The sequence below is a fragment of the Sorghum bicolor genome, chromosome 9 (assembly GCF_000003195.3).
Source record: "Sorghum bicolor cultivar BTx623 chromosome 9, Sorghum_bicolor_NCBIv3, whole genome shotgun sequence".
Classification (NCBI taxonomy): Eukaryota; Viridiplantae; Streptophyta; class Magnoliopsida; order Poales; family Poaceae; genus Sorghum; species Sorghum bicolor.
In genome coordinates, this window is record NC_012878.2 from 46,245,521 (window position 1) to 46,255,790 (window position 10,270).

Sequence of the window (10,270 nt, forward strand, 5' to 3'; positions counted from 1 at the left end):
CTTGACCAGAAGTTCCGGTCCATAACCGGAAGTTCCGATCCATGAACGGGAGTCCGCATAGGAGCCTTTGCGCATGCCCTCGCGTGTCAGGATTCACTTCCGGTGTTTGACCGGAAGTTCCGGTGGGACTTCCGATGGGTCCGAATCTCTCACAACGGTCAGATCTGCTTGGCCACAACGGTCAGATCTGCTTGGACAGAGGCTCCAACGGTCAGATCTGATCGGACCGGAAGTTCCGGTCCGAGGCACCGGAACTTCCGGTGCCACACTATAAGTACTCGTTTCCTTCGTTTTTGACGAGCAACTCGAATAGAACACATTTTCTGACTTCCGGTGGCTCCTCTAAAGAGTAGAGAAAGCTCTCCCTTCCTCCTCTCTCACTCCCTAAGCTTTGTGCTCCATTCAAGTGAGAGATTGAGCTCAAGTGACAGATCTGAGAGCTTCAAGTGCATCTCCTTCCTCTCCTCTCCTTCTCCATAGCTTGGTGCTCATTGGTGAGAGGATTTGGGGAAACCCTAGAGTTGTGCTTTTGTGATTTCATTCTTGTGGCACTAGGTGGTGATTGCAATTGTGGATTTCTTATTACTCTTGGTGATTGCCGTCACCTAGACGGTTGTGGATTTGTTGATTGGTGAGGGGATTTGGTGATTGTGTCCACCCCCAATCAAGGTGATATTTGTGAGGGGGTTCTTGGGCTTGTTCCCCGGCGGAGTGCCAAAAGCCACTCTAGTGGATTGCTCGTGTCATTGAGTTACCTCACTTGTGGGTCGGTTCTTGCGGTGTCCTAGTGAGGACGAGGTTCGTGCTACACCTCTTAGCCGCCGAACCATCAAGTGTTGGTCGACACAACGGGGACGTAGCGTGCCGGCAAGCACGTGAACCTCGGGAGAAAAATCGGTGTCTCAATTGTGTTTGATTGGCATTCTCCCGGTGCGTGATTGTTTATATTGGTGATTGGTTCATCCCCTACACGGTGGTATAAATAACTCATCCTATCCTTTACTTACCGCAGACTAGTGTAATTAGTTTAGTTGCTTACTTTGCCCTGTGTAGCTTAGTTCACTAGTGTAGCTTGTAGAGTTTTAGTTCTTGTGTGCATAGTGTTCATAGCAACTAGAATTGTTGGGTAGGTGGCTTGCAAACACCCCTTTAGAGCTAGAGCAAAAAGCTTCGCTTTGTTATTTACTAACCTCTTGCTCTAGTGAGTTTGTAGAATTTTTTAAATAGGCTATTCACCCCCCCTCTAGCCATATTAGGACCTTTCAACCACGCAACCAAGGTTGTATGGACAGGTTTATGGAGGCGTTGGAGGAGTGTGACTTGGCTGATTTGGGTTTTGAGGGAGATCCTTTCACATGGCGAAATAATAGCCACACCAGTTCTCTCTATGTAAGGGAGCGCTTGGATAGAGCAGTGGCCAATAAAGATTGGACGACGAGGTTTCCTCTGTATCATACAATAAATGGGGAACCAAGGCACTCCGATCATCGTCCAGTCATCGTGAATACCGAGTCCCCTCAAGGTGGTTGGAGTGGTGGGGGAGGGAGAGAATTCCGCTTCAAACCCAGTTGGGTGGAGGAGGAGAATTGTGGGGTGTTGGTGGAAAATGCCTGGAAAACATCGGTGGAGGCAAGGGGGGAAAATGTGGGGGAGGCATTGAAGAGGGTTGCTAGTGTGCTAGGAGTCTGGGGAGGGAATGTTTTGGGGAGGTTGGAGAAGACTATAAAAAGAACTAAAAAAGCCTTAGAGGAGTGTAGGAGGAGAGCGATCTCAGATGCTTCTGTGCGGAGGGAGGAGCTGCTGAAGTTGAAGTTAGAAAAATTAGAAGAAAAGAAGAATTTGTATTAGAGACAACGCGCTAAGGTGCATTGGTTAGAGAAGGGAGATCGCAATACAAAATTTTTCCACCACTATGCTTCGGAGAGGAAGAAGAAGAGCAGGATAAATAGATTAGTCAAGGAGAATGGATAGGAGGTAGTAGAGGGGGAGGGGATTAGGAATATGATCACTGACTTTTATAAAGCCTTGTTTACAGCTACCTCTGGTTCACGCCTGGACGAGTTGATGGCGCACATCCCTTCTTGGGTGACGCCGGATATGAACGAAGCACTTCTAATGGCATTCACGGCAGAGGAAGTCAAGGCGGGGCTAGATGCTATTGGTGATCTTAAGGTGCCTGGTGCTGATGGTATGACTTCTCTGTTTTATAAGAAGTATTGGGCTACAGTGGGTGAGGATGTCACTAGAGAGGTCCTGGGTTTTCTAAATGGAGAGGACTTGCCAAGGGATTGGAATAAAACTGTGATTGTGTTGATCCCAAAAGTGGCCAATCCGAAGAGTTTGAAGGATCTCAGGTCGATCAGTCTATGCAATGTGCTTTACAAGGTGGCGTCCAAAGTTCTTGCTGGCCGGCTGAAGCTGGTGCTGCCAGAGATCATCTCACAAAACCAGAGCGCTTTTGTCCCAGGGCGACTCATAACGGACAATGTTCTGGTGGCATATGAATTAACCCACTATCTGCAGAATAAGAGGAGTGGAAGTGAGGGTTGTGCAGCACTGAAGCTAGACATGAGCAAGGCGTACGATCGGGTGGAGTGGCACTTCCAGCGAGGTATGATGGAACAATTGGGTTTTGATAGGAGGTGGATCAACCTGATGATGTAGTGTGTTAGCACGGTCTCTTATAAGATCAGAGTAAATGGGGTGTTGACGGAGGATATCACGCCTTCTAGAGGTCTGAGGCAAGGAGACCCGCTCTCGCCTTATCTCTTTTTGATTTGTGCGGAAGGGTTCTCTACTCTACTGAATGAGGCAGAAAGGGCTGGTCATATTGAGGGTCTGACCTTATGCTGTTTGCAGATGATTCTTTGCTACTCCTGAAAGTGAATGATAGGAATGCAAATTATCTGCAGCATGTTCTGCAACTTTATGAGGAATGCTCGGGGCAGAAGATAAACATGGACAAGTCCTCTATCTTGTTCAGCAGGAATTGTGATAGTAACAGGAAGACTGAGTTCATGGACATCTTGAATCTGTCGTAGGAAGCGAAGTCAGACAAGTATTTGGGGCTCTCGGTGCACATGGGAAGGTCTAGAAGCAAGGTATTTTCCTATCTGAAAGATCGAGTTTGGAAGAGGATACAAGGATGGAAAGAGAGGATGTTATCTAGAGCTGGCAAAGAAACACTCATCAAGGCTATAGCCCAAGCAATTCCTAGCTATGCCATGTCGTGTTTTGATCTAACAAAATCCCTATGTGATGAGATCAGTTCAATGATATGTCGTTACTGGTGGGCACAACAAGACAATGAGAGAAAACTACATTGGATCGGTTGGAGAACGCTGGCCAGTCGAAAGGAGAAGGGAGGGCTGGGTTATCGGGACTTGCACCTATTCAATCTTGCCATGCTTGCCAGGCAGTGTTGGCGCCTTATTCAAACCCCAGACTCCCTTTGTGCGAGATTGCTCAAAGCAAAATACTTCCCTGATGGGAGTATGTGGTCAGCGAAAGAAGGACCAGGTATCTCATATACGTGGCGAAGCTTAATCCGTGGTATGAGAGCAATGGAGAAAGGCATAATCTGGAGAGTAGGAGATGGAAATCAGATCCGTATCTGGGAGGATGCGTGGATCCCGGCTGGAGTTACACGCAGACCAAGGACACCATGGGGCAACATTGTCATATCCAAGGTCGCTGAATTGATTGACCCGATAAGGGGCACTTGGGACAGTGACCTGATCAATGAGCTCTTTTGGGAAGAAGATGCAGGCAATATTCTTTAAATTCCAGTGCATATGGATAGGGAGGATTCCGTGGCCTGGCATTTCAATAAGAAAGGTGTCTTCTCTGTTAAATCAGCGTATCATGTTTTAGAAGATGAGGCGGAGTCTAAGCTGGTGAGACAGAGGGGCGAGAGTTCAAGACATTTGCTGGATTCCAGACAGCAGATGTGGAAAAAGCTATGGGGGGTGCCTGGGCCTCCCAAAATAAAGCAGTGCGTGTGGAGAGTAGCTCATAACAGCTTAGCTCATAAGATGAACATCAAAAGTAAGAAGATCAGTCTTGATACGCGATGCCCGGTTTGCCTTAGATATGATGAAGATGGGGCGCATTGTTTTTTCAAGTGCAAGGATGTGAGGAAAGTTTGGAGGGAGTTGGGAATGGAGGACCTCAGACTGAAGCTTGCGAACCTCCTGTCCGCCATGGAGGTTGTTGCTGAAATACTGAGGCAGAGAAAGGACATGTGTGTAGCGGTGTTTGTGCTGATTTGGAAGTGGTGGAGCGTGCGCAACAAAGTTAACAAGGGTGAATTGATGTCGTCGGCTCAAACAACGACGAGTGCAATCCAGGACATGGTGCAGAACATTTTAAAAGAAGGATGCAAGATGAACCACAACCAGGCCCTTCAGGTTCAGCAGAGTTGGATGCCGCCAACAGAGGGCAAACTTAAGATAAATATTGACGGCAGCTTCATGTCGGGGACGTCGAAGGGTGCCTGGGGCTTTGTCATACTCAGCCATGATGGAGCTATAGTTATAGCAGGTGCTGGGTCTTTGGGTCCGGTGCATGATGCTCTAATGGCAGAAACAATGGCCTGCAAATATGCGGTGGAGGCGGCTGTTCAGCTGGGCATAGCACATGTGGTGATCGAAACTGATTCAAGTCAGTTAAGAGATGGGCTGATTTCTTCAGAGCTTGATTTGTCTGTTGCCGGGGGACTCTTCCAAGAGATCAGGACGTCAGCGTATGAGGACTTCCTCTCGCTTAGTGTAACAAAAATTCATAGATCTTGTAATTCTCTTGCTCATGAGTTAGCTGACATGGGGCAGAGTTGCGACCTGGGTCAATACCACCATTGGATTGATCCCCTCCCAGATTTTGTAATCCGTTTGAATACTCGCGATTTAGCTGAGTATGAGTTGATCAATACAGAGTTCTAAGGCCGGGAAGGCTGATTATTAAAAAAAAAACTGCGCATAGGTGTGCTAGTTTCCTATTCATCTCGTAGGATAGGATAGATATACTTGATGGGCCTCGGCGCATCAGAAATGGGCTCGGCCCGTACTTCACAGTAGAACCAGGCTGAATGAGGTTATAAATTGGTCCTCCTATGAAATTTATTTACTTTTGCTAAAAATCAAAAGTTATTTATAACTGTACTCTCTCTGTTTCAAACTATAAGTCATTTCAAATTATAAATTTTTATAATATCCAATAAATCTCCTACAACTAAAAAGACTAAAAGATGGACACCGTTTTGGTGCGACATTTTACCCTATCGTTTTTCGTCCTGCCTCCTGCGACGCCTCCCTCCGCATCCCGCCCGACTCTCTCTCTTGCAACGAAAAAAAGAAAACAAACTCGCTCAAGGAAAGAAACCACCGTCGTGGTCACCTGCCACCCCTCCGAGATCCGCCTGCGTCTTCCTCCTGATCCGCATCCCGCTCGGCACCTGCTGGGATCGCCGCCGTGCGGATGGCCGCCCCGCCTGCACCTGCGTCTTGCTCCTGATCCGCATCCCGCTCGGCACCTTCGCCTGCGCCTGCGTCTTGCTGGGATCGCCGCCGTGCGGATCGCCGTCGTGCGCCGTCGGTTCGCTCCCCCGGCTGCGCTCAGCCGGCAGCTGGCTTGCGGGCGTGCGCGCGGCCTTGCGGTAGGTCCCGTGGCTCCCGGCCTCGGCGAACGACGTGGAGGGCGCGCGCGGCCCGCCCAGTGGAGGCGCACGGTGTCGTCGCAACGCGGAGGCCTGGCCCCGACGTGCGAGCGGCTCGTCCCCGATTGGAGCTTCGCGGGCTCGCAGTCCGTGCGCGCAGAGGAGCAGCGAGCGGGTGAATCGCGCGACCGCGAGGACGCGCCCGGCTTGGAGCATTCCGACCCCGCGCAGATCCTGGTGCGGCTCGGCTCTGAGTCCTCTGGTGGCGACCCGGCCAAGGTCCGATACGAGCTGCTCTCTCCTGGATCTAATTGGATTTGGAGAAATTTTTTGGGCACAGTTTGCATTTGGGGAATTTGGGGAATTATTGAAGAACAGGAACTTATAAATCAATTTGGGTCGCTGCAGGTCCCCAAGGCGCCTCCTGGGCCACCAAGCCAGCCCCACCGGCAACTCACGCCGCCACGCATGGCCACTGTCGTCGGTGCCACCGTAGGCCTGCCCTTGTGGAGGAGTACGGCCTTCGGCGACGATGAGGCAAAGAACGGGTTGCAGCAGAGCGATGCCGACGAGCCCGAGGCCAAGCGCTGGTACGTAAGCCTCAGATTTGCTACTCATTCGATCACAAGTTGAGCCGTATTTTCTTGTTTCTAGAACTCATATACATGTATTTGCCTGATCTGGAAGGAGGATGTTGCATCTATGCCCAGATGGATAGCGATGCACGCTCTCCTTCGATTTGGCGCCTATGTAGAACTGCAGATGAGATACTGCTATTTGTCTCTTTACGAGTTGATTGTCAATACGTGTTTGCACTTACGTCTGCACTAACTACTTAAAAATGCTCAATCTCTGTTAATTCACATCAATGTGTTTTTAACTGAAGTAATTTTTTATTAATTTGATGAATTTGGGTTTAAATTTACACTGCAGGATAATGGAGTTTATGCAAAGTTAACATATTCTCTTTAGCATGTTTCAGAGTAAAACGATGACCATAAGACATGATATTCATTGATTGGCCATGAAATTTGACATGACTGGAAAATTAAAAAATCTAGCTGGTCCATAGATTTGAGAAAATGATATAAATAGTTACTTTCCTGCAACATATATAGATGATCTCTTTGTGTTCATCTTCATGCCCTGGGCATTGAGATATGGAAGGTATGACTGGCAGCTTGCTTATTCTCCCTATGAATACATACATCAGTTTATTTTCAACTATGTCAACGAGGGTGTCATTCTGCTTTTAATTTTCCATGAGTGTCATTCAGCTTCTAATTTTCCATGAAATTAGCTTTTAGCGCTATGCCGCTATGGTCGTTTTAATTCATGCTTCATATATATATATATATATATATATATATATATATATATATATATATATATATATATATATATATATATATATATATATATATCTATATATCTATCTTATACGTCTTATGTATATCTTTAGCATGTTTTTATGCATGGTTATGAGATGAACTTGTCCTGATTTCACATTGGACATGGGGTGCTCAATTATGTTAGTGCCAATGCCAGCTTTGTCTTAGAAGCATTCATTTTTTTTCTAATTACTGTTCAGTATTCTTCCTAGCTTACGTGTTCCAAATAGATCAACCTATTCTGCTGTGAATTTATCCTTTTTAAATTTTGCACCAAAAATTAGAGGATGATGGCTTAGAGAAAAATGATTGCCTTCTGTTTAAATGATGCACAGCTTGACCAGTATTGTTGAGTCCATAGTATGGCCACACGACAGATTGATGGCGATGGAGGGACCCGTTTCATTTTGCCATGGACGCCTGCAATTGCCTTCCAAACTCTATCCTGCTGGCTTTTGGAAGAGTAGAGATCTTGGAGTTGTTTTGCAGAAGTATGAATCCTCACTATGCAGCAAAGTGTCGTGTTGCAGCCGCAGCCTACTCGATCCACTCTCTCGGGTGAGTCCCAAACCATTAATGCTTATGGGTTGGATTTGAGATATTATTATGTGCCTGAACTATTATTCAAACTCAGAGATTCCCAAACCATCGATGCTTATGGATTGAGAGTTGGGATATTAGGCGTCTGGACTATTGTTCGATGCATGTTGTCTATTACCTGATCATATAGCTTTTAGATTTTCAATCACGCCAGATATAAAAATATTGAAGATTCAGCAAATATCCAAGTTGTGTTTAGGTATAACTTGAGCTCTCCAAATATATAAATATTCAAGTTTCAACAAATTTTATGCCATGAATTGAGAATCATGTGTGATCTTCTTTCTGGAAATTCACTTATTAGCAGTGGATTTAGAACTTCAATTGGTGTAGGTGTAATAATAATAGATACTATGTACTGAGGTCACCAATCAAAACCAACATTTTGCATCAAGCTTCAGATTCACACATGTACAGTCATGTTTTATTTTCTTTCTTCCTTAGCTGAAATTGAACCCTACTTTTGATAGGCATATGAGAAGAGCCAGCAAACTTGTGTGCTACTGCATTATATGTGGTCATTACTTCGATGGTGGTATGATCCCACATTTTGCAAGTGATATATTAATTTATATTGCTTCTAAATTTTAATTTCAGGAAAACAAAAATTTATCACATTTAAAGAATTAACCGGAATTCGAGTAGAAGCCTGGCAATAACGGCAAGCAGGAGATGGTCACACTCTAGACCAAGCCAGTGTTGAAGATGCAATCCTTCCTCTTCCAAATCTCCAAACACATGAAAATAAAAGGAAACATGGTACAGCACACTCAATGGTGTCATTGACCTTGCGATTCATAGGGACCTCACCACTATAAGGCTATTAATAAAAGAGGTGAAATAATATGTCAGCACTTCATTGTTCATTTTTCGTATTGTATAAGTAATGAAACACAATAACTTGTGTTTGTGGGTATGCCTTACATAAGCAGTTGTTTTCCAATAATTTCCAATAAGTAATAGAAAACTAGAAGATGACAAGATTGACAACACATGCATCAAAGATATGATGAGAAATCTTCTCTGCAAACATGAAAACAACTTAAGTATGAAGTAAAATATATTTTTTATATGTGTTTCATCGTATGTCAACTAAAGGTCAAATAATAATTTATCATTAGTTGCTGATAAGCTTTTAACACTCTGACCATTCGGGATCTATTAGCATTTTTAATAAACTATTTCACTTTCGATACTTTATTTGGCTCTTTTCAGATGGTGCTCCGCATGAATTTTTGAAGCTCCATGGTCATCATGGCTTATTTCAGATTGAATGAGGATGGCGACAACTTGGTAATCTTGTTAAAAACTAGCTCTGATTCTGAAAGCAAACATATGAAATTATGTTGGCTCATATTGTAGAGTGGCCAGTTTTCAAAATCAGAATTAGTAACGACACTCCAATTTGACATTTGCACTGCATTCTGTTTTCAGTCTGGTGTAAGGCCTGCTGGACAAACTTCTTTTCATGCTAGAAGAGCGGTTGCTAAGGGACTACCATTCCTAGAACTGCAATTATCACGTTTGTTTTTTTGTTGTTTCCGTTTCAACGCACGGGTATAATCCTAGGCAGTGCTGATGGAGTTGATTGTATTGTCAAAATAGAGCTAAGAGAGTTTGTGCATCTGACAAACCACTTTGGGCTATTTATTGTTGCTCTATCTTAATTTGTAAGTTTGGTTAACCGTGAGAATTTAATTATTTTTTACAATATCAGCCATGAGCCTAAAGTTTTAGAGATATTTTCAATGACTACTTGATGATTCTTTTTCTTTTCCTATTCATGGTTTCATTTTTTTATTTCTGTATATTTAGATTGCAATATGAACAAGGGAATTATGTCATATATGGAGGAACTCAAATTATGAACTTATGTCATGTGATTCCTGTTCATTGTTCCAGAGTAGAGAGCTAGGATCAGCACCCTTGTAGTTGTATATGTTTATGCCTTTCTTCTATTCTTTTCCTCACATTTACTAAATACTATTGTTCTTCCCATATTTTCTTGACCTTTTAGGATTATTTATTTATTTATTTATTAGTATTCAGTAACATGACCCCCTTGCAATTTAGCTGTGATAATGAACCTTTAATTTTATTGGATTACATGTTCAAGAAAATGAAAAATATTACAAAATTATCAAGTTAATTTCATGTTCACCCGTCACCACCTATCCAGTTCATGCCTTCTATTTAGATCTTTTATTAGGTTTGTTGTTATTTTTTTGTTATGTCATGTATGCAATGGAATTGCTGAAAATTCCTTGACATAGCATTGTTCTACAGGATGCCCTTGCTATATAATCTCATGTTTGTTTCTTTGTGATTGTTGATGGCAGAAGATAAGAAGCACTCAGATCATGCTTTTTATTTTCCTATACAATAGTTGAAACTAATTTTGTTTAATATTTCTCTATTATATGTTATGGAGCTATCATTTGTATTTAAGAAAACAAAAATACCAGTATATTGGTGTATATTCTCTCTTATGTTCCTGTTAGTTGTATAGAATGTGAATTGTAAAATAGAGACAAGGAATCCTCAACATACTCAGGTAAAAATCTATTTATGGGATGATAGTATGTGTGAAGTCATTTGTATTCAAACAACATTGGAATTCGAATTT

At 43.6% G+C, this 10,270-nt stretch overlaps 1 long non-coding RNA gene across 3 annotated transcripts; it reads left to right on the forward strand.

Annotated features, from left to right (window-relative positions):
* On the forward strand, window positions 6,141-9,169 carry LOC110430115. Of its 3 annotated transcripts, none has more exons than XR_002447345.1 (5): window positions 6,141-6,243; window positions 7,380-7,602; window positions 8,242-8,479; window positions 8,860-8,937; window positions 9,079-9,169. It is a non-coding gene; the product is annotated as an uncharacterized LOC110430115 (long non-coding RNA). The 3 variants fall into 3 exon arrangements; XR_002447344.1 differs by lacking the exon at window positions 6,141-6,243 and adding an exon at window positions 6,466-6,820; XR_002447346.1 differs by lacking the exon at window positions 6,141-6,243 and adding an exon at window positions 8,115-8,179 and having other exon boundaries at window positions 7,090-7,602.